The 22,501-nt window shown below is 38.8% G+C and overlaps 1 long non-coding RNA gene across 1 annotated transcript in view; it reads right to left on the bottom strand.

The window, feature by feature from the left end:
- Positions 1 to 1,046: 1,046 nt before the first annotated feature.
- The window catches only part of LOC116556916, a 101,939-nt gene continuing 80,484 nt past the window's right edge, over positions 1,047 to 22,501 (bottom strand). Inside the window, exons 3-4 of the long non-coding RNA XR_004271250.1 lie at positions 1,770 to 1,959; positions 1,047 to 1,189 (exon numbers count right to left, since the gene is read on the bottom strand). This is a non-coding gene — a long non-coding RNA (uncharacterized LOC116556916). The remainder of the gene's footprint in view (positions 1,190 to 1,769; positions 1,960 to 22,501) is intronic.

Below are 22,501 nucleotides of genomic sequence, written 5' to 3' on the forward strand. Positions count from 1 at the left end.
GAGAGCCTAGATTGCGCCACTGCACTATAGTCAGTGTGAGACTCTGTAAAAAAAAAAAAAAAAAAAGTGCCCAGTAGACACAAAACCCAGGTCACGCTTATACTCAGGTAAAACTAGGGAGACACATTGTGCCCCTAGCAGAAAATCTGAAATGTCAAAGCAGATGCTCAGAACATTTTTGTAAAAAGAATGTGGAATGAATGACTGAGAGATACTTGAAGACCTAGCTCAGAGCATCAGAACAATGGTGTGTGCCCAATATAGAAGAGAAACAGGCACTTCAAAGAGCAGAATCTGAGGACAGTCACCATAAAAAGGATACAGGTAGTTTCCTAGGGAGTCATTCTAGCTTGAGCTGAGTTTTAGACCTATTACAAAGAGACTGACCTTCATTCTCTGGGTTTTTAGGAATTTAAGAAATAGGAAGAACTATCAAGAGGAATAAAGCTCCTAACAAGTACTAGTTAAACTGCCTGTCTCCAGACTCTATTCCAATCCCACGATGGAGTCCCTGGAAACAGAGACAGTCTGAAAATATGAATTCTTAATATATTTCCCAGGGGCCAGTAAAAGATCTAGGCAGTGAATAAGAATTAAAAGAAAAATGCCCACATCTGACTGTAATCATATGAGTCACCCCAAGTGAGAACCACCCAGTTAAACCCAGTCAATCCACAGAACTGATAGGGATTACAATAAATTGTTGCTTTAATCCACTAAATTTGGAGTAGTTTGTTATGCAGGAATATGAGAACTAAAACATATCTTCAAAGCTTAAAAAAAGGTGTTCCTGATTGTCAGGTTTTTTTTTTTTTTTTTTTGGAGACGGAGTCTCACTCTGTCACCCAGACTGGAGTGCAGTGATGCGATTTTGGCTCACTGCAACCTCTGCCTCCTGGGTTCAAGGGATTCTCCTGTCTCAGCTTCCCAGGTAGCCGGGACTACAGGTGCACACCACCATGCCTGGCTAATTTTTATATTTTCTTTTTAGCAGAGACAGGGTTTCACCATATTTGTCAGGCTAGTCTTGAACTCCTGACCTCACGACCCACTTGCCTCAGCCTCCCAAAGTGCCAGGTTACAGGCATGAGACACTGTGCCCAGCCAGTAGGTAGCTCTTTTAAATCTCCTTGATCCAGGTGCCTTCCATGCATGGTTTCACCATCTTCAATACTGGTTTCCAAGATCACTGTGGAAAAGAAAAGAACATAAAGGATAAGCATGGGAGGTCTGTGTGTACCAGGTCAGGAAATGGGATCTACCACTTCTGCTCACAATTTATTGGCCAGAACCCATTCACATGGTCACCTAACTGAAAGGAAGGCTGGGAAATGTAGTTCAGCTGTGGGTTTAATGAACAGCAGGTCGGTCTTAAGAACTAATGTTCCTTTTAAGCCTCTTTCTTATTGGGTGTGGGATAGAAACAATAAAACTGGACAAATATCAGTATGTCAGTCTTTTCTGATTCAAACAGTCCTTTCACATTGTATTCCCTTTCCTTCCTCCTGTTCCTCACCAAAACGGTATCTGTGTGTTTGGGGCCAGGGAATAGGTAACATTGTGGCTTGAGAATAAGGGAGTCTTGGATCAGCACATGTGTGTTCTACGGAGACTTCCCATTTTGCACCTGATTTTCGGATCCTTATTCCCTGCATAGATTATGGTTCTGCTTGGCATTTGTGGATGCCATGTCACAACCTCAGCTGAAGTCGATGGCTTGTCCCATCTCTACTTTTGGCAGCCTCGTGGTACCTGGTACCTCTTGGTACCTGGCAGGCCAGTGACTCTTTTGAGACTTCTGTGTCCCCTCAGTGGGGACACAATGGAACTTCTTACCCCTGACATCACACTAGCATTTGCTTATAGGCTTTGGAGAATATGGAGTCCCTTAGCTTGGATCCATTAGTTTGAACCTGCTATATGAAGAACAGTGGCAGCCCGGTATGGCTTAGGAGGAAACTGAAAAGAAATAAAAGCATAAGCCTTTAGATCTTAATCCTCCTTCAAGCAGCCAGCATGGTCAAATCACAGAGGGCAGTGTCTCCTTTCTATAAATCCTATCATACTACTTGGCATTATAGCATATAATATTTATATAATCAGAATACATTTTTAAATTGACATTGGGTTTTAAATTTTTTGAAAATTGAAATTTAAATTTTTTTACAAAGCACATAAGACATTTTGTCAAAAATTTAAATTTTTTGACAAATCACAAGACATATCTAAAGAAAAGTACAAATTTAACTGAATAACTTAAAAATTATAAATATGACTAACATTTAAAAGAAAGAGATAGATAGCATAAGTATGGTAAACTCAGCTGTCATTAAGGCAAGGCAACAGATATTTTCTAAAACAGATAAATCAAGAACTATATGTATTTAAAGTTAAAATGTTAAATACTAGAAGAAAAACAAAACACAAAAGCAACAACAGCAACATTGCAACTCTGGGGAATGGAAGTTGGAATGAAGAGTGGGAAAAGAAGACTTAAATTTCCATTTCAGAATTCCTCTGCATTATATTTGAATAAATTTTAAAACTCAGATACAGGGAATACTTTAACTAGAAAACGCTAATATTAAATTTTAAAACAGGGACATCCTCATCAATAAGGAAATGCTTACATAATATATATTCATTAAATTTCATATAGATCTCAGGTAGATAAATGAAGTAAACGTAATGATGTAGACATTACAGAAAGATATCCATGATGTAGCACTAGGTGACAAGTGATTGATAAAGCAATATGGTTAGAATGCCCATTTACGTCAAAATTATACATGTTCACATATGCGATTATATGTCATACATGAAAAGACACATTTGCGTCTGCAAGGCAAACCTGTATAGGGATGCGCCCCAAACACTTGGGAACGTAGAGGAGGAAAGACTTTTATGTATCACACTTACCTACTTTTTTTTTTTTTAACTTTAACAAAAGCAGCACTTATGTTCTAGTTGTTGCTAATGATATAGTTATAATTTAGAGTGTGAGTTTGCGTTATGGCACTTTCTCTTACCAGCTGTGTAATAAGGGGTGAATCATGCTCCCTACCCCTTTGCACCTTAGTTTCTCCATCTTTACACGAAAGAATCTCACCCATTGCACAGTGGTATGTGTAGATGAAATGTTCCAGTGGAAATGCACGAATGTATCCTAGCAGCTTGTAGGGATGTGATACAAATTATATCCTTTCCTCTTTCTCCTTTCAGAATGAGAAATGACTCAGGGAGAGGGTTGGGTGGAGGGTGGAAAGTGAAGGTGGAGGAATGATTCAGACAGACACTATTTAAAAACAACTGTCAGATGCACAAGTACGAAGCCATCGCCAGCTCCAAGATAACAACCCTCCCCTTTTCTACAATTTTCTTCCCATTCCCATCCCCATTCTTTCCTCTTAGACACCTCTTAGTATTTGTTTTAACCCAGCTTTATCCCTATAAAATGTTTGGAGGTTATTAAAATGTTCCAAGATAGAAATAGCCTCCTTTTTTTCTGCCCCTAAGTCATCCTGCTACTTAATGTTGAGTACCTGAAGCACTAAATTCCTGAAGAGTAGAGTTCTGGCCAGGCATAGTGGCTCACACCTGTAATCCCAGCACTTTGGGTGGCCAAGACAGGCGGATCACTGAGGTCAGGAGTTCGAGACCAGCCTGGCCAACATGGTGAAACCCCGTCTTTACTAAAAATACTGAAACACCTGTACTCCTAGCCATGTGGGAGGTTGAGGCAGAATAATCGCTTGAATCCAGTAGGCAGAAGTTGTGGTCAGCCAAGATTGCATCACCACACTCCAGGCTGGGCAACAGGGCAAGACTTAGTCTCAAAAAAAAAAAAGTAGAGCTCTGTTTTGTGATTTTTTTCTTCCTCCAGGGCCTAACACAATGACTGACACATGGTACTTAACGTGTATTGAATAACTCCAGAAAAACCTGTCTTGGTTGTTTCCATGACATTCCCATTGTGCTTATGCCAGGATCATAGCTAATTATGACCCCCACACACACACCAAAAAAAAAAAAAATCAAGGAAGTAATACATGTAAAATAGCTGAGATTTATTTGCTTATTAACAGAAATGTACCTCTGATTGGTGAAAGTTCAGACTGAGGTGCTGGTTTACTGGAAGGAGGAAAACAGAATACTTGCAGTCACTGGATTTTTCTTTCTCTAAGTACTGGCTACTTTAAGCCAAACTACTCAGATGTCTAGGATCTGGCTTTTGATGACTGTTCTGAGGGGTCTCTGTGAGTTGTACATCAGTGGGAAAGAGACTAAGATGATGGTATTTTGTTGGGATGTAGCAATCTCAACAACGCAGTCCTGTCCTACCTCAACCACGTGTCACACTCCCTGCCGCAGCTGCCCATGGAACAGAGAGCAAAGCCAGGCCATTGCATGTGTTTTATTGCCATGAGGATTTCATTGCCATCCTCAAAACAGATCCCAGATGAGCTGTTATGGACCATGTTGATGATGCTTTGTGCCAAGGGTAGACATAGACTGAAGGAGGGGTGCACTACGAAAAGTAGGCTGGCAACTTCTTCCTAAAACAGCTTCCAATTCTCTGTGCTCCAGATTTCACCAATCAAATGTTGAGAAACAGACAGCCTCCCAAGCAGATGCAGCCCTTCCCCACAGCCCACCATCCTCAGTGCTCCTTCTCTTTGGAGAAGCAGTGAGGGAGGAGCAGCTAGAGGCTCACAGCTTCTTAGCTGGGACCTCCTGGATGATGGTTGCTAGAGAAGTGAGCGGCAAGGGAAAGACTTAGTCTCCTGGTTTTTAAATCTCGGGTCCTTCTGAGGAACCCCAGAATAACTTCCTGCTGTCTCTAACTCCTCCTCCCTACAGCTGACTTTGGAATTGCTTGGCTTGGCTTTGTTGACATGATAATAATTATAGTCATTTTCATTAATTGCTCCCTATTTGAGCCGAATTGCCATGGAGTACAATGAAATTATGCACATCATTCAATGTGCCATATTAACTTCAGATTTTGTTACATTATAACAGTAGATTTGGTCCACTTTCACATATTATTGCTCACATGACTTAGTTATATACACTACTTTTTGATGTACAAAAAACCCCGAAAACCTATTTCTTTTTTTTTTTTAGAAATTACTTTTATTATGTTAAAACATTCCTTAATGAGCTAGCAATTATTTATGTGGAGGAGGGTCCAGAAAATAGGTTCATGACTGAATTATCCTTGTCCTTGATTACACATATCACACTGTTGTGTGGAGTAGCTGCTGAAGGTCTACAAGGCTGTGAGCTTGAGGCACTTCTCCCTGCCTGTTAGGCTGCTCCCATCGCATCACGACAGGATGGACGCTACTTTAGCAGGGGAGCCTCAGGAGGGACCGGGACTAAGAAAAGGGAAGTTGTCTTTTTTGCTTCTTTCTGTAATTCCCCATTGTTCTTTTGTCTTTCTCCTGGTCACCTTTTCCTGCGTCTCTATGCACATGGCAGCAGATGGTCTTCCACAGTGGGCTCCTGAGGTTCCATTCAAGTGACCAGCCTAGACTGATGGCTGTTTTCATTCTGCTTCCAAATTCCCAGGAGAAAGTATCCTGGTAACTCAGCTTGGTTGACTATTTCTCATTCAATCAAGTGTGGTCAATAGATGGCGTGGCAGTTCAAGAATTTCAGGGCCTACCAACCTATGGGTGGTTGGGTGTGTGAGGGTGGTTATAGAGAAGCTCTCCAGTTTGCAGGGGACTCCAGGCCGTGGACTGGACCAGTCAGTGGCTGGTGAGAGCGAGCATTACCGCCAGAGCTCCGCCTCCTGTCAGATCAGCGGTGGCATTAGATTCTCCTGGGAGAGCAAACCCTATTCTGAGTTGTGTATTCCCAGAATCTAGGCTGCACACTCCTTATGAGAATCTAATGCCTGATGATCTGAAGTGGAGCAGTTTCATCCTGAAACCATTCTCCACCCCCCCAGTCCCCGCCTGGTCCATGGAAAATTGTCTTGCACAAAGACGGTCCCTGGTGCCAAAAATGTTGGGAACCTCTGCGTTAAGGATTTCTGTAAGGTGAGGGTAATAATGCAGAGAACCTGTCTCTTGGGGTGGTGGTGAGTGCTGCAATTGGCAATGTTCACAAGATACTTTGCACAGTCCTGGCACAATAGAAATCACTAAATATATTACCATTCATGCTGTTATTATCTCTTTGGGTCCTTAAAACATTTTTTTCAGGGTTTTTAGGTGGGTATGATTTCAAAATCCATAAAATCCACCTAAAGATTTATATGAGAAGAATCCAAAAGTATCAGGGAAATCATATGAAAAAAAATTTATTTATTTATTATCCTGAAATCTCTGAACAACAGTTTGAACATTTCTCACACTAGATCCAATTTTGGGGAGCTTGGCAGCCTGGGCTGTAAGATTTCTCTAATCCAGGAGGGGGCAGGCTTCCCAAACACAAATGCCCTCTGCTGCGGAGCCGCGGCTCCAGGAGAAACAAAGGCGCGTCAGCGACAGCCCAGTGCAGTACGGAACCTCTTGGCTTTCAGAGATCTAGTGGTGCCGTCAAAAAATGTAAGATATCAAAAGCAACAGAACATTTTCATGGCCTAGAAAAATCCCTGGCTGTGTCATCCAGGGGCACCTTGCCACCTGCCAGGCCGGGTCGGCTGTAGGCTTGTGAAGTAAGCGAAAGAAATTTCTGGTGTCCCCACCCACGCCTGTCTTTGCCTTTGTTTCGGGTCCTCTGTCCCCTTCCTGCCTGTGCCTTTCTCCTTCGTCTTTGTTCCTCTCTCCCATGACAATCTATCTTCAGGGAAAAATAACTGTGATTTAAATGATTAAAGAAATAAGGATCGTGAGGATACTCGGTCACTTCAAACACTATCAAGAGCCTGACAGTCACTAACAAGGGAACTACCGTGTAGATGCCCTACTGGGACTCCTATTAAGAGAGGTGGAGGATTAGTGGCTTAAACCAAGGGCACTGAAGGTAGATAGGGCTGGGTTTTAATCCTGGCTTTGATGATAACACATTACCATCTCTGTGACCACTTCTCAGCTCCATTACCCCGGGTAAGTTACTAAGCCTCTTTCTCCTCATCTGTAAAAGGAGGGTAATGTTAGAATCTATCCCAGGATTTCCTGAAGATTAAAAAGGAGAATGCATGTCTAGTGCACAGTATTTTGCACATAAGACACACTCAATTGTAGTTGCAATTACAATAAAAGTTTTGTTACAGTGATAATGATGTTAATAAATTATAGTAATATAATTTTTTATTACTTATTATTTTTTTTTAATCATGGTCCTATTTTATACCACATGTTAGACAATTGCTAGGGTATTACCTTTAGGTCTGAACTGGAGGAAAAGGATACACTTTAAATGAAACATGACAGAGACAACACAAAAAAATGAGCAGGATGGTGAAGTTTCTGGAAACTCCTATGAAAATTGATTAAAAGAGTTGTGGCCATTGGAACTGAAAAGTAGGAGAAGCAGAGAGTAAGAACATGTATCTTCAAATGCAGGAATGGCTGGAAGGAATCCCGAGGGGCCTGGACAAGCCTAATCCTCTAGATCAGGAAGGTTTTGCCCTTGTTTCTGCTGGCTGCGCAAGGGGAATTACTGCCCCCATCTCGGTTTATGTTTATTTCTCAGTTTAGAGGTTCTTTGAACCAATGGAATTACAGACCCATGATTACAAACTCTCAAGGGAAACTTTTCCCCTGGAAACCAGACCACTGAGATAAAAAATCACCTTTATTGTCTCCCTGAGCCGATGGGTGCATTTCCTGATTCATTCCCTCACTCTGAGTATAGCCCTTCTGAGGACCAGGATTTCTGCAGGGGTTACAGTTCCAATGCCCAGCATTCTGCAGCTCCAAGCCTCATCGTCTGCCCTGGCCTGAGCATTCTAATCCAAGCCTCTAGGTGACCAAGCCAGGCAACTCCCACCCTAAGTGGCTCTACATGCATGCACGTACTCACTGCTGTAATTTTTCTTTCTCACTTCATTTTTGACTCCAAGAACTTTCTGTACAGCATTCAGCCATGTCTTAAAGTAAATTTGTTTTAATGGATTGAGAATTTCTGATTATTGTGGAGCTACATGGTTTTGGGGTTGTCTAGTTTACCATATACCCAGAGGCAGAAATTAGTTTAAAAAATAATTAAATAGAAAATTTAATCACATTTAGGGAAAAGTTGGGAGTTCCTGAGGGGCAGATTTAAGCTCTCTATTAAAGGAAGCTGCTAAAGAGAGCTGTGGGAAAGAGGCAGGGGTTGTCCTACGTGGTGAGATCCAGGCAGTGTGGGCATTGGGTGGCTCTCTGATGCCATCATGGCAATTGTCACATTAAACAATTTTGAAGCTGAAAGAGTTTAAGGAAATGTTTGACCTGCCCTACAGTATCTGTATTTAAGACGTAATAGTCAGGCCATGGGGAAAGTCAGTAAATGTTCAGAACAATCCTTTACTGAAAAATTTTCCATCTAAGGGATTAAGGACCTCCCGTAAGCAAAGCTGGACTCATTCAACTATTCCACAGGCTTAAATCTGATTCTTTATATTTGTGGGACAAGAATAAGCTAAGAGCACCAGAGTTGTCATTAGGATCAACAGACTATATTGGCTGTAAAAGAGGAATAGGCAAATGCTGCTTCCCCTTCCTTCAAATTCTGGTCATGATGCCCATGATAGTCTTTTTAGTTCTGTAACACTTTACAGTTTAAAGAGTTTCTCTTCCACACACATTCTCTTTGTTACAAAAGCTGTGTGAAATAGACAGAGATTATTGTCTCCATAGCAATTTGTTCAAGGACACACACGAGTAAGTGGACAAGATAGGACTTGACTTCCTGTCTTTAGGCTGGATCATGTGATGCCATTTTATTTGTATGAATTACACTCATTCTCAAGTCTCTGACATGTCAGGGAGAACTTTGGTTCTCTCTTTTGGAGGCTGTTGGTCCCTAGTACAGATTCCCTGCTCTTGGTTGGTTTGATTCTAGAGATACCTTGGTTTGTTTGACTCTAAATTATCTTTGAGAAGAGAATATGGTGACTCTTCATTCCACTTTATGACTCAAATCCTATGCCTTTGGTAATATCCTGCTAGAATATAACCAGCATCAGTTATATGTGAATCACTGAACTAACTCAGAACACACATGTTATGTAACATAGTAGCTCCCACAGACAAATTGCAGCTTTGGCCCATTATTTTAGATCCTGTTATTCAAGTAAGTATAGTAGGTTGCAGATGTTAATGGTCAACCAGTTAGACTGGAACAGCAATCATTACAGCAGGTCAAAAGTCTCAGGGCCCCTTAAATGCTGGTATGTAAAGCAGCATTGAAAGGGAACATTTAAATTTCTTTCCATCCTCTAATTATGCTCCAATCTCAAGTAACGTTGCTCATTCATCATAGAGGATGGAGTGCGATGTGAAGACATCAGAGGCTGCCCTAGTCATTTGGCATAGTCTTCTTCTGAGTTACTTCTCTCTGTAGAATAGAAAGTGCAGGCTCCATACTATTTTACAATGTTTTGAATTCATTTCTTCCCTGTTGGTTTTGCACAAATTTGGGTATGCCATGGGATCAGTAACTTGAAGCTCGGCCTGGCTAGTAGGAACATTCATTGATGACATGACATCAGGCTGTTTTTACCAGTTGATCACATTTATTTTTGTCATAAACAACATTACATACTCCCCTCTAGAAGCCACAGAAAAACATTATAAATAACCAAAAATAATTAGAAAAAGCACAGAATTAAAGAGGCAGGCGTGGTTACAGCGATAACAATAAATGCCAGTCGATATTGTCAATATCCCTTTCATCTCTCTGGCCTTCGTTATGAACATATGATGGTGCTAGAAAGTGCTGAAATTCACTAATGACATCGGAAAGCTCTCATCTATTAAAGCATATGCAAGATGGAATACACTTATTGTAAGAAATAGTTTTGCTAAAAAATTAACAACAATTTACGACTTTGGAAGCAGCCATGTGATAAAGACGTGAATTCCAAGATCTCAGTCATTTCCTCTTAGTGGAATGTTATCAGAGACAAACAGAAAATCAATAAAAGATTTCAGTCTCATAGAATATGTGTAAATATTGTAGAAATGACTTTCGCAAGGGTGATAAGCACAGCCTTATCACATTTAATTCAGCTGAAAAGTCCAACTAAAACATACAACTCTAATTACCCCCTCTGATGGCCAGAAGTTTTATAACAATGAAAGTAGCTGGATTTATTCTGTGTAAGTCAGCACTTGAGCACTCATCCATGCAGTCTTGCCACCTCGACAACTTGCCAGCGCCTGCCTCCCACTCCTCTGATGCCAAATAAAATTGTGAAATTTGCCTGTGACGCTCTCAGATTCCTGAATTCACCTCTATTCTCAGGGGAAAGTTTTCCATTTCCACTCAGACATTTCTAAGCTCTCAAAAAAGACTTGGAAACAAATTTCTACTAAAGTGTGAGACAAGTGATAGTTTAACATGCATCCCTTTATTTTTCCTAGGGGAGTTGCAATTTAACAAGAATCAAAATTCTAACTCACAAATGGAGCAGAACCCTGTTTTTTGTATGCTACCTTCAGGATAAGGAACTATATAATTGTATTTGCTTGTATTTTCAAAAATAAACAAGGATAAAATAAAACCTGACAAAAACAATTACCTCTCAGATAGGGAGGGAGGAAATGGGATAGAAAGCACATGACAGCAATCCTTTTCTGGATTTATTTTGTTTTGTGGTTTTTACTTTGAAACAGAGGTGTGTGCTAAAGCTGGTTTCTACCAGCTAGCAAGAGACAATTGTTACATTTTCAGGAATTTTGTGAGCCGATTATGAAACAGCTATTATCAAATATAAAATTGTGTAAATTTAATATGAAATAAATTATATTTAAAAAGACAATAAGTACTTAAAACTTACTATGTGTATTTTTATACATTTTACAATTATCTGTGCTACTGAGCTTATTTGTATGTATCATATCTGTATGGTAGAAATCCTATATAATGGTGCTGTACCAAATTCTTCCAAATTCTGCACTCACTGTTATTGATAGCTTGAAATCAGTCATGGTGGTAATATGTACACTATTGAAATTGGCAAAATTAGTTTTTTATTTATAAACATTTACTAGCATAATGCTTCTGTGGAACCATGTTAATATTGCACATCATTTAAAAGTTAATATTTTACACAATTTAAAATTCTTAAAGAGTAAATCACTAAAATTAAAAAACAAACTGAAACCAACTTATCAAATGTGTATCACTTAGCCCTCATAACAATATGAAGACAAATTATTTCAAGTGACTTTAAAGCATGGTATTTTGATTGTACATTTCTTTTTTTTTTTTTTTTTTTTTTTTTTTGAGACAGAGTTTTTTTTTGTCACTCAGGCTGGAGTGTAGTGGTATGACTCTCGGCTCACTGCAACCCCTGCCTCCCGGGTTCAAGCAATTCTCTGCCGCAGCCTCCTGAGTAGCTGGGATTACAGGCGCCCACTACTATGCCCAGCTAATTTTTGTATTTTTAGTAGAGATGGGGTTACACCATCTTGGCCAGGCTGGTCTTGAACTTCCGACCTCATGATGACAACCACCCACTTTGGCCTCCCAAAGTGCTGGGATTACAGGCTTGAGCCACCACACCCAGCTGATTGTAAATTTCTACTAGAATATATTCCAGAGGGGAGGAGATGCAAAGAATTCCTAACTAGTAAGTAGTCTTATTGCCAGTAGTAATAGCTATATTGTTACTTTAGAACTATTAATTCATACACATATGTGCGTGTATGCAATTTACTATGAGGAGCCAAGATTTTTTTCAGTATAAAAAATACATAAACTATAAACCCCAGAATGTTAAGTAAAACTTAATAATCTGAAATTTAAATTATGAATATTGGCATGAGTACATGACTTATTTTAGACCTGTCTTGTACTAAGGAATGAAGATAACAGCAATTTTCTCATTGGACATAAGACAAGCAGTAAGACCATGGGGTAATGACTCTAAAGCATTGAAAGAAAAAAAGTCAACCTAGAATTCTATACCTGGCTCAAATATTTTTTAAAAATGAAGATAAAAAAAAAAGACTTCTTAGACAAAAAGGCTAAAAACAATTCATTACCATCAGGCCCACACTGTAAGAAATGTTAAACTCCTTTAGAAAGGAGTAATTCCAGATGAAAATGTGGATCTTCAAAAAGGAATGAAAAGCACCATCAATGGTAACTACATGAATTTCTTTTATCACATTATTCAAATGTATTTATAAAATAATTTACTGGTTAAACAAAACTAATAGCAATATAAGGTAGAGTTTACAATATATGTAAAAGTAAATCATATAAAAACAAAAGCCCAGTCGGGTGCAGTGGCTCACACCTGTAATCCCAGCACTTTGGGAGGCCGAGGAGGTACTATACTATAGATGAGGTAGTATAATATCACTTGAGTGTAGAATATGTAATTTAAAGATGTATACTATGAATCTTAAAGCAACAAGTAAAATAATGGAACACAGCTTTACAGCTAGTAAGCCCACACAAGAGATAAAATGGGATAATATCACCAGGCACAAGAAAGGTAATTTCCTAATGAAAAATTAGATAATTTATCGGGAGACCTAACAATCTTAAATATTCATGTCCCTAATAATAGAGCAGAGCTCCAAATTATATGAAGCAAAAACTGAGAGAAGTGCAAAAAGAAATAGACGTGTTTACAATAGCAAAGACCTGGAACCAACCCAAATGCCCATCGATGATAGACTGGATAGGGAAAATGTGGCACATATACACCATGGAATATTATGCAGCCATCAAAAATGATGAGTTAGGGTCCTTTGTAGGGACATGGATGAACCTGGAAACCATCATTCTCAGCAAACTGACAGAAGAGCAGAAGATCAAACACCGCATGTTCTCACTCATAGGTGGGTGTTGAACAATGAGAACACATGGACACAGGGAGGGGAGCACTACACACTGGGGTCAGTTGGGGGGAAATAGGGGAGGGAGGGTGGGGGGTGGGAAGCTGGGGAGAGATAGCAAGGGGAGAAATGCCAGATGTAGGTGATGGGGAGGAAGGCAGCAAATCACACTGCCATGTGTGTTCCTATGCAACAATTTTGCATGTTCTTCACATGTACCCCAAAACCTAAAATGCAATAAAATAAATAAATGGGAAAAAAAAAGAAATAGACGTATCCCTAATATAGCCAGAGATTTTGATACTGTTCTGATAATTGATAAAGCAAGTAGAGAGAAAATCAATAAGAATATAAAAGAACAACAGTCAACTAACTTGACCTAATTGACACTTACAGAACACTCCACTCAATGAGAGCAAAAGATACCTTCTTTTCAATTGCCCAAAGAGTATATGCAGAAACAGATCATATTCTGGGCCATAAAACCAGCCTCAATACATTTAAAAGGCCCAAGTCACACAAAATGTGTTCTCTGATCTTAATGGAATGAAATGAAAAATCAAAAACAGAAAGATCTCTGGAAAACACCCAAATATTTAGAAACTAAATAACATACTTTTTTTTTTTTTTTTGAGACAGAGTCTTACTCACTCTCCCAGGCTGGAGTGCAGTGGCACGACCTTGGCTCACTGCAAATCCACCTCCTGGGTTCAAGCGATTCTCCTACCTCAGCCTCCCGAATAACTGGGATTACAGGTGCATGCCACCCTGCCCGGGTAATTTTTGCATTTTTAGTATAGACAGGTTTCTCCACGTTTGCCGGGCTGGTCTTGAATTCCTGACCTCAGGTGATCCGCCCACCTTGGCCTCCCAAAGTGCTGGGATTACAGGCATGAGCCATTGTGCCTGGCCAATAACATACTTTTAAATAACCCATGAGTCAAAAAAAAAAATCAAAAAGGAAATTGGAAAGCATTTTGAATGAATAAAAATACAACATTTCAAACTTTGCGAGATGCCGCAAAAGCAAAAAACCCCTATTAGCATAGAAGAGAGGTCTAGAATCATTGACTTCAGCTTCTAACTTCAAAAACTAGAAAATAAGATCAAATAAAAACCAAAGTGGACAGAAGAAAGGAAATAAAATCTTAGATGAAGTCAACGAAATAGAAAATTTTTAAAAATCAATGAAAACAGAAGCTAATTCTTTAAGAAGATCAATAAAATTGCTAAACCTTCAGCAGATGGATAAGAAGCAAAAAAGAAAAGAAGCAAAAAGCAAGAAAGTCAGGAGTTAGAGAGTGACAATTGCAGATTCTACTGATCCTAAAAGGACAATATTGGAATATTATTCACAACTTTATGCTAATACTTTCACCAACTTGAATGAAATGGAAAAATTGCTTAAAAATGCAAGCTACCAAAACTCTCAGGGTGAATTAGATACTAAATCCATGAAAGAAATTGAAATTTTGGTTAAAAATTTTCCCACAAAGAAAATTCCAGGCCCATGTGGTTTCAATGGCATATATTTAAGGATGTAAAAACTACCTATTCTACACAAATATTCTGAGAAAATGGAAGAGGAAGAAGTTCATTGTATAAGTTATGATGGTTCTAGAACCTAAGACATTACAAGACAAAAAATTACAGACTGATAACTCTCATGAACATAGATGCAAAGATTCTAAAAAAAACTTTGGCAATTATATCTAATGGTTTAGAAAAAGGAGACTACAACATGACCACATGCTATTTATCTGAGAAATACAAGAGTTTAACATTTAGAAATCAACTTAATGTAATTCACCATAGAAGCAGACCAAATAGGCACAGAAAAGCATTTGACAAAACATGACATCTGTTACTCATTAAAAATCTCTCAGAAAATTTGGTTAAGAAGGGAATGTCTTTAACCTGATAAAGGGAATCTATGAAATAAACTATAGCATACATCATACTTAATTTATGAAATACTGAATATCCTCCCACTAAGGTCAGGACCAAGACAAGAATGTCTGCCCTCACCACTTCTGTTTAACAGTGTGTTTGAGATTCTAGCCTGAAAAATAATGAAAAAAAAAAAGGGAATAAAAGATGTTCAAATTGGAAAAGAAAAAGTGAAACTCCTTTATTCCCAGATAATATGATAGCTTACACAGGAAATCTGGGCAAATCTTGAAAAGCTCCTAAAACTAATGAATGAGCAAGGTTGCTGGATACACGATCAACAAGCAAGAATCAATTGCATTGCTATGTACTCGCAACAAAATATCAGAAATTTAAATAAAACAGTGCTGCTTACAGTAGCATAAAAGTGTGATACATAGACATAAATTTGACAAGATATATATTAGACCTATATCCTGAAAGCTATAAGACATTGCCAAAATAAATAAAAGCAGATGTAAATAAATAAAGATATGGTATTGAAGACTTGATATTGCTAAGGTTAAAATTCTCCCCAAATTGATCTGTAGATTAAACACAATCTTGCTCAAAATCTTCACACATTTTTTTTGTACAAATTGACAAGCTGATTCTGACATTTATATGGCTATGCCAAGGACCTAGACTAGTTAAAACAATTTTGAAAAGAGGGAGAAAGTTGGGGACACTAAACATTACTTGATTTCAAATTTATAAAGCTGCAGCAAGACAGTGTGGTACTGGAGTCAAGTTAGACAAATAGACCAAGGGAACAGGATAGAGAGTTCTGAATCAGACTCAAACATAAATAAAAACTTGGTTGTTGACAAAGTTTAAAGCACAGTTCTGGGACAAAAACATAGCCTTTCAACAAATGGTTCTTAAAAAAGGGAATATCCATGTGCAAAATAAATGAACTTTGATCCACACATTGTACCATATACAAAAATTAACTCAAATTGAACAATAGACCCAAGTGTAAAATCCCTTAACTATAATACTTCTGGAAGAAAACACAGGACAACATTTTTTGCCATCTTGGGTTAGACAAAGATTTCTTGCACAAAATACCAGAAGCACATACTGGGTGAAGATATTTGCAAATCATGTATCTGATAAATAACTTTTATCAAAAACATCTAAAAACTCTCAAAATTCAACAATAAGGGAAGAAACAGCTAAATACAAAAGGAACAGAAGATTTAAATAGACACTTCACCAAAGAAAATATATTGGTAGCAAATAAGCACAGGAAAAGATGCTTAATATCTGTAGTCATGATGGAAATGCAAATTCAAACTATCATGGATATCACCACATATCTAGTAAATTGGCAAAATTAGAAAGACTGACCACAGCAAATATTGAGGAGGATGTGAAGAAACCCAAACTCTCATATGCTGCACGTACTTAAAATGTAAAATTTGAAAATTTTTGACTTATGCATATACCAACAAAATTGTCACAGCAATCAAGATAGTGAACACATCTGTCATTCCCAAAAGTTTACTCATAACCCCATTCGAAATTCTCCCCTCCCACCATTCCCTGCTGCTCCCTTCCCTATAGTCCCCAGGCAACCATAGAAGCCACAGATCCTTTCTCTGTTACTATAGTTTAGTTTTTTATACCTTTACATAAACAAAATTGTATGGTATGTATGCTTTTTGTCTTGCCTGTTTCACTGGGGATGAATTTTTGAGATTCAATTATGTTGTTGTGGGTATGAATAGTTAACTTCTTTTTATAGCTGAGTAATATTCCATTGTATGGATATACCACAGTTTGTTTATTCATTCTATGTTGATGGGCATTTGAGTAATTTGTACCTTTGCTATTACAAATAAAGCTACCATGAACATTCTTATATGACATATGTCTTTCTTTCTTTGAATAAATACCTGGGAGTAGAGAGTCTTCATCATATGGTAGGGGTATATTTAATGATCTGTGAAAGTACTAAGCTATTTGAAAACCTTCTCAAAGACCTATTGAGGTAAAGATCATTTCTCTTGGAGATGAGGCAATTTGAGTCTCAGAAAAGTCATGTTGATTTACCCGGTGTCTCTCTGCCAGTAAGTAGTACAACCAAGTGCAACTAAGTTTGGAATAAACTTAATTCTTCTGATTCTACACCCAGGAGATGCTCCCATCAGCCCACAGACATTCCTAAAAACCTAGTCTCTCCACTAATATTGCCAGGATTGATACACTGTTACTACAGAAATAGGAACTTGGAGACCCTCTGTTAAGAGAGTGCTTCAAAAATTAATTACATGGAACATTAGTCTTACAAGATGATGTGTGACATGAGTTTGATGGTCAAGTAAGCCTGGGAGGGCTGCACTCGGTAGCCCCGTTGTATAAATATGTCATGTTAAAATATGACAGATATGAGAAATTCTATAGCAACAAATTCATTTATATTTGTTTAATCAAGTACGTCTTAATCATATTTGAACTTAGAACTTAATTTTTCACCTAGAACTTTTTACTAGATATTATAAACTTTATAATAAAATATGTTAAATGCATAATAAACTTTAACAGAATTTGAATTAAGACTTGTCAGGTCAGGATAACAGTACAGACTCCTTTTACTTTGCTCTCTCAGCATCATGAAAGATACAAGTAGAACCCACAAGTCTTAAAAAAGTCAGACTTGCACCAGGCATCAAATTGTGACTTCTGTGTAGATTGCCTAGATAACAAAATCATTTATTTCTTATATTGAATCAAAACCTATGGGCGCTTAACTCATTTCAAGCTGAGTTATTATTCTTTGACATATTGAACTTCACTGGAAGAAAAAAAATCTTTTCTAAGCCTTTTCAAAGTTAATGAACAAAAAAAGCCATATCCAAGTTGTAAGTTCATCTCTTTTCTTGAGCTGTGTAGATTATGTGGCCTCATGCAATTGAGTGAAATGGAAGTAGTTAAGAAAAATTTGTTGATCTTCATGGCCTTTTGCCTGCAGGAAACAGATTCTATTCAAAACCATATGTCTAGACCACATTTATGCTTTAGAAACACGGCATCAAATTTTGATTCAGACTGCCTAGGTTACCTCTTGAACCTACTGATATCTTTATTTTGCGTGTCATTCTTTCCCCTTTAGTAGATCAGTGTGACCCAAATTAAAATGGCGAGTGTTGCAAATTTTAGAGTGAGTAGGTTGCCAGTTCTTCCCTTCTGCTCACACTGTCAATAACTATTGAGCGTGATGAAGAGGCGGGAAAAAGAATGGGAGAAGGCTGTGTAGAAACTCCCTATTCGGGTTATGCTCCATCTTCAAATACATTCTCTGTCTTCTCCATCTCTTCAGGGCCTGCAGAGCCTCCATCACTCTGGTTCTTTTTCCCTCTGGCTTCTGATTGGTATTAGCCAATGGGGAGCACCGTGAGGTCCTGAATCTTGCCTCTCTTCCACCACCCCTTGCACCCTCTGCCTGGCTGTTCTTGGCTGGGGCTGCCTTCCTCTGCTCTCAGCCATGGCTCCAGCCAGGCACCCCCTCCCTCCCACAGCTCTGCAGCTCTGCTCAAGATCTGCTCACTTCCCCTCCCCTGATCCCTTTAGGTCTTATGATGGTAAAGGCTGCCCAGTGCTGCCAGTCCAGGTGCTTCACCTGCCTTGTTTTCCTCTTGACTCTGCTCCCACCTCTGAACAGTCCCTTTATTAAACTTCCACTCATTACCCCTCTGAGTGTACTGTTTCCTGCCAGTATTGTCACATTTTCCCATGTTCTAATGTTAAAATTCCTACCAAATTACCTAATTTATATTATAGTTAAAAGTTGTGATATAAATATTTCAAATTAGATGTCTTGCTTTGAAAGGGGGAATTTTGGCTGAGCACAGTGACTCACACCTGTAATCCCAGCACTTTGAAAGGCTGAGGTGGGTGGATCACGAGGTCAGGAGACTGAGACCATCCTGACCAACATGGTGAAACCCCATCTCTACTAGAAATGCAAAAATTAGCTGGGCATAGTGTCAAGTGCCTGTAATCCCAGCTACTTGGGAGGCTGGGGCAGGAGAATGGCTTGAACCAGGGAGTTGGCGATTGCAGTGAGCCGAGAATGTCCCACTGCACGCCAGCCTGGCAACAGAGAGAGACTCCGTTTAACAAAAAAAAAAAAAAAAAGAAAGAAAGAAAGAAAAAAAAGAAAAGGGGAATTTTTAGAAAATGTAGTTTAAAATGAGTGACGGTATTTTATACTAAAATGGTGAATCCTAACTTTTTTCTCAGTAGGTGGAGGAAAGTATTTTAGCTACTTAATACTGGCTGACAAACGTGTATCTTCTCTTCTTTTTACTTTTCATACTCACAAGAAGTTCTAGGACATGCTGGCCCCAACTCAGGCCATCTGCTCACCCTGCATCCAGACTTGAGACTCCTTTGGTTATAGGACAAAGTCGATTTGCTTTCCTTGTTTTTAAACAATAACTACTAAATTGAAGGAAGTCAAATGATCTGGTGCTCTAACATTCCACATCGCCTTCCAAATTCTTTTTCTTTTTTTACCCCTGATTGCTTCCCCACCTCTTTCCACTTCCTACAAAATGGCTTTTGTTGCTTTCCCCTTTGTTACCCCTTGTTATGTGATGGCCCATGTCCCAAGGCTGACTGTCAGCCACTTGTGAGGTGTGTCACAGTGATGCATAACTAATGGGAGCCAGAGTTCTCAAGCTTGCAAATGTTTTACTTAAAAAAAAAAAAACATGCAAATGGATTCGAAGTTACTCCCCAAAATAATGTAACTCTCAATAATCTAAAATCCATAATGCTTGGCCGGGTGTGATGGTTCACTCCTGTAATCCCAGCACTTTGGGAAGCTGAGGTAGGCAGATCACTTGAGCTGAGGAGTTTGAGACCAGGCTGGGCAACATGGGGAGATTCCATCTCTACAAAAAAATTAATTAGCTGGGTGTGGTGGTGTGTGCCCATAGTCCCAGCTGCTTGTGGGCCTGAGGTGGGAGGGTAGCTTGAGCTGGGGAGATCTAGGCTGCAGTGAGCTCTCATCCTGCCACTGCACTCCAGCCTAGGCAACAGAGTGAGCTGGTGTCAAATAATAATAATCCATAATGCTTTCTTGAGTGGGAGAAAAAATGTGCAATGATTGCTAATGTATCAGAAATTACACATAGCTGGTAGTCTTGCCTATCACTAATCTACAGTTAATAGCTCTGACCATTACAAATCATTGTAGCACTTTATTTCTGCACACACAAATTGTTTTTGACTCATTAAAATCTGGACATGCCTGTGAGAGTGTTGCAGACTTAAATGTCATTCATCAAGTAAATCGTCGTACAAAAAAGGTTGAGTACAGCTGCTCCAGGGAAAAATGAAGAGAAATCCCATTACTGTGGGGAAATCCCCAATGGAAGAACTTGAGAAAGACTTGAGAAAGGCCTGAGAAAGAAACTCTCAATTGTAATAGTTACATTATTATATTTGTGGATCTTGAATGAGTCTTATCTGTTAAAGATTGTTTCTCCCTTCAGCATCTTTTTTTTTTATTAATTTTTCCCCCCAGAATCCTTTTATTCTTTCTTTTCTTTTCTTTTTTCTTTTTGAGACGGGGGTCTCACTCTGTCGCCCAGGCTGCTGGAGAGCAGTGGTGCACTCATGGCTTACTGCAGCCTTGAACTTCTGGGATCAAGAGTTCCTCCTGCCTCAGCCTCCTGAATGTCTGGGATTACAGGCATGAGCCACCACACCCAATTCAATTTGTTTTTTAAGGACAAAATTAGAGAATATTTTTAAATGTCTTTTTCACAGGCAGAATTATGCTCAATGTTGAAGCAGAACTCTAAGTCCTAAGTTAAAGGCAATCACATAACTGGCTTCCAAACTGCAGCATATGATTCTGTTTTCAGCACAAGATGACACCAGGTGTTACCGTTTTGAAAAGATATTTGTCAGGGACTGGTTTGACCATCTGCAGCAGGGGCCTGGGAGGAGTTGGCTCTGCAAGGAAGGGCCTTCCTAAGGAGAGTCAGCTGGGTGGGCTCCACGGAGCAGAAGACTCTAGAAGGGGTCTCCTGTGGCAGGCAGAATCCTGTGTCCAGTGGGCCACGTTACAGATCGGAGGTCGTTGTTGAGAACAGCAATTTACATCAGAGAGGACCAGCAGAGCTCATCCCCACAGGAGCACTGCTATGGGAAATTGGAAACAGGCTGCTGGGAAGCTAATGGCAGCTGGCAGCACAGGGCATACTGTCTTTCAGTAGCTGAGCCTCGGGTGCAAATGCCACATCCGGGAGCATCTAGTAAGGAAAAGGTAGGACCAGTCCTAAAGGTACTAGAACCAGGCAAGTCAATCAGGTGCAAGAACGGGAAGATACTCATTTGCAGAATTGGGTGAAAAATGAGAATCAAAGCTCAGAAAATGACCTTTTATTGAGGCATTAGCCAAAAAAAAAATTTTTTAAAAATATTTTTAGTGGAAATGAAGTCTCAATATGTTGCCCAGGCCAGCCTCGAACTCCTGAACTCAAGAGATCTTCCCACCTTGGCCTCAACAAAGTGCTGGGATTACAAGCATGAGCCACCACAGCTAGCTTGAACCGTTTTGTAAAAGTGAAAGATGAGTGCAGAGTCAGAAAAGCAGTAGAGCTAGCAATGCAAAATCCAGAGCTTCAGAATAGAGTTTGTTAATTCTGTATATTTAAAGACTTATCTAATTTTTTGAAAATGTGGATCTTCAGCCTGCAGAAACCTCTGTCTCAGCCGAGGGAGGGAGAGAGAGAGAGTTAAAAAATAAATAAATTGGTTCTCTGAACTTATCTATGGCACATAGTGTTAGCCAAGATTCTTGAAGGCAACTGACAGAAATCCAATTAAAATTAGCTTTAAGCAACCACAATGAAAAGAATTTACTTGCTCATGTAACTAGAAAGTACATGGGTGGAGCTGCCAATTGCAAACAAGGACTTAAATGCTGTTCTCTGGGCTCTTTCCTCATCTTTCTCTTTACTGTTTTCTACTGGTGCTGGGTTGGTAAATGTTTAGCAACTAAGTCTCTGTGGGGAAAAAAATGTATGTATGTACATAGTTATACAAAGTTATTATAAATTTTACTGATATAAGGAATGTATAGTAACATTTACAAAGAATAATATCTAATATTCTTTATGTAAATTTGATACAGCTAACTTATTCTCATAGGATACTTTTTGCCAAACTCCTACAGCTGTAAACAAATATGGTTGTTATTGAAGAACCAGTATAATTCTGATTTGAATGTTAGTGGATATTTTTATTTACAAGAAAGACAATGCTGTGTACTAAACTGTGTCCCCTTCAGAACCATGAGAAATACATTTCTGTAGTTTAAGTCATCCAGTCTATGGTATTTTGTTACGGCACACAGAGACTCACACAGATAAAAAAGAAAGTGAAACAATAAAGATATCTACATCTTTATATATATATAGATAGATAGGTAGATAGATATGTATATGTCTTTATATATATAAAGATATGTATATATATATCTTTATATATATACATGTCTACATATCTTTATCTATATATATAAAGATATATACATATCTTTATATATATAAAGATATATACATATCTTTATATATATAAAGATATGTAGACAT

This window comes from Sapajus apella, unplaced genomic scaffold (genome assembly GCF_009761245.1).
Source record: "Sapajus apella isolate SASKATOON/1434 unplaced genomic scaffold, GSC_monkey_1.0 scaffold18, whole genome shotgun sequence".
NCBI classification, from domain to species: domain Eukaryota; kingdom Metazoa; phylum Chordata; class Mammalia; order Primates; family Cebidae; genus Sapajus; species Sapajus apella.